Source organism: Punica granatum, chromosome 4, assembly GCF_007655135.1.
Source record: "Punica granatum isolate Tunisia-2019 chromosome 4, ASM765513v2, whole genome shotgun sequence".
Taxonomy (NCBI): domain Eukaryota; kingdom Viridiplantae; phylum Streptophyta; class Magnoliopsida; order Myrtales; family Lythraceae; genus Punica; species Punica granatum.
Genome location: NC_045130.1, coordinates 17,863,483 through 17,865,865, shown reverse-complemented (window position 1 = coordinate 17,865,865; position 2,383 = coordinate 17,863,483). Strand labels below are relative to the sequence as shown.

General features: G+C 44.6%; 1 pseudogene; it reads left to right on the top strand.

The window, feature by feature from the left end:
- Positions 1-577: 577 nt before the first annotated feature.
- LOC116204197 lies at positions 578-2,163 on the top strand (annotated as a pseudogene).
- Positions 2,164-2,383: the final 220 nt, after the last annotated feature.

The following is a 2,383-nucleotide window of genomic DNA, read 5'->3' as shown; positions in this document are numbered from 1 at the left end:
AATTCTTTTTTTTGGACGATTTTTTTTTGAATAGCTATGAACATATGAGTCAAGACTAAACGGAAAGGATAGAATGGAAGATAGATCTAAAAATTCCAGAACGATAAACAAGGAAAGAACAAGAATAGATGAAACCTCAATTTGGAGCCTTAGCTTTGAAACCAAAATGATGCGAACCCCGTCGAACCCGTCGCAGAACCCAGCAACAATAATATGGAATCAAATTCGGATCGTCCAAGATAGAGATTTCGAAGGGTGGAATATTGACCCTGTAGCTATGTAGAGCTAGAAACCAATATTATACGAAGCTTAAGAACTACAAGTAATCGACTTGCAACCCTTGAAGCATAAGTTCAACAAGAACAATTTGGAGAATATCTCTCACACAAGATAGAAAATGGCAGAAAGTTATGAAAAAATAACCTAAGGAAGAGCTTATAAGACAACTAAGGAAAGCACAAGTTCCTAGCATATTCCAATCAGATTTGGTGGCCATCTTCTAGAAGACATACTCGATTTAACATATGAGGTCATCCTTTAATGTCCCGATGTGTACTTATGAGGTCCAGCACTCTTGATGATTAAGATCAGCCCCAAGTCGACTTGTTCGTCTCTCGAACTGCGTGCCTCTTCCCGAATATGCGTCCATAAGTTCTGCAAGGCTTGCTCCAATTTCTTGGCACGTGCTTTGGTGACCGGTCCGGTAGAAATATGCAACTTGTCCTCATACTTGGAGTCCGGCTCAACCCTATCAGAGGTGTTCGAGAAGGTTCAGCTCGAGCTCAACCTGTATGGGCTGTTGATATACTATGCCAATGTTAAGCAGCTGGTGGATGTGCATGGTCACGAGTACTTCTCGTACCTAGAAGATCCAGCAGGAGGCTGCCAACCAGGCCAAAATTGATGTTGCCGAAGCCACGATGAAGGGTGAGATCGGGGCCAAGGAAAGGTAAATTTAACAATTTTCTATCATTGCAATAGTACTTCTTCAGCTTTGGAAATTAGGTATCGACTCTCACAGAATTCAGAAACACCAAAAACTATGGGAAAGTAAGTTATTAAACTCGGCCTGATTGTACTCCAGCGGTGTTTTCTGATGCAAGTGTGAAAATAATCTTAGTGGTGGAAAACTAGAAAAGGGTTTCATGGTCGGAAAAATCCTGAATAAATGTCCTTGTGTCCTTTTTTTATTTCGTTAGGTAGGGCCATACGCTACAGAATGAGGCGAAGATCCACACAGAGACGAAGATCATTGCAATGCAGAGACAGGGGTAAGGAAACAAAGAGGAAATCAAGGTGCAGGCAGAGGTTAAGTTATATGAGACGCAGAGAGATGCTGAGGTGGCAGCTGCGAATGCTGAGCTAGCAAAGAAGAAGGCGGGGTGGACCAGGGAAACCCAGGTGGCAGTGGTGGAGGCGGCCAAGGCAGTGGCCCTCCGGGAGGCTGCGCTGCAGAGGGAGGTCAAGAAAATGAATGCTCAGACTCGGACTGAGAAGCTCAAGGCCGAGTACCTTAGCAAGGCGAGCATGGAATACGAAACTAAGGTTAACCATCCGTAACTATCTGATTTATTCTAGGCAAAGAATGGGTGACGCTGCATTGAATCCCGTTTCTCGGCTTGTCTTTCTATTTGTACTCTCTTTGAACTGAAGGTGCAATAGGCCAACTGGGAACTGTACAGGAAACAAAAGGAAGCATAGGCGGACTTGTACAAGAAGATGAAGGATGCGGAGGCCCAAAAAGCATCTGCAGAGGCGGCTTTCTTTGCGAAGCAGCAGGCAGCATATGCAGAAGTCTATGCGAATCGTAACGAGGCAGAGGGGCTTGTAGCTCTGGCCCATGCCCAGGGCGTGTACCTCGCGACGCTCCTCAGGGCCTTTGGCAGAAACTATGCGGCCCTGAGGGATTACCTGACGATTGAGCACGGCATGTTCCAGCAAATTGCCAAGACCAATGCCGAGGCCATCCGTGGACTACAGCCAAAGATCAGTGTCTGGAACACCGAAGGCGGAAGCAACTCCAATGGACCGGGGAACACTGCCTTGAAGGAAGTGGCCGGGGTCTACAGCATGCTGTCTCCGCTGTTTAAGACCGTCCAGGAGCAGACCGGGATTCTGCCGCCTGCATGGATGTGGTCGCTGGCCGGAGACCAATCAACCTAATGGGATTTGAGAATATAACCGAAATTTTGAATTATTCCTGATGTGGCTGTTTTTGGGAATTCGTATTGGATCATTTTAGTATTGACTTTCATATTTTTATTTTTGAATATTTTTGAAAAATTCATTTATTATTTATTTTATGAATCCAAACTAAAAAACGCATTTGTTCAATGAATAAAAAAATTCTTTATATGGATCATAGTGCATAGTGTGACGTCCA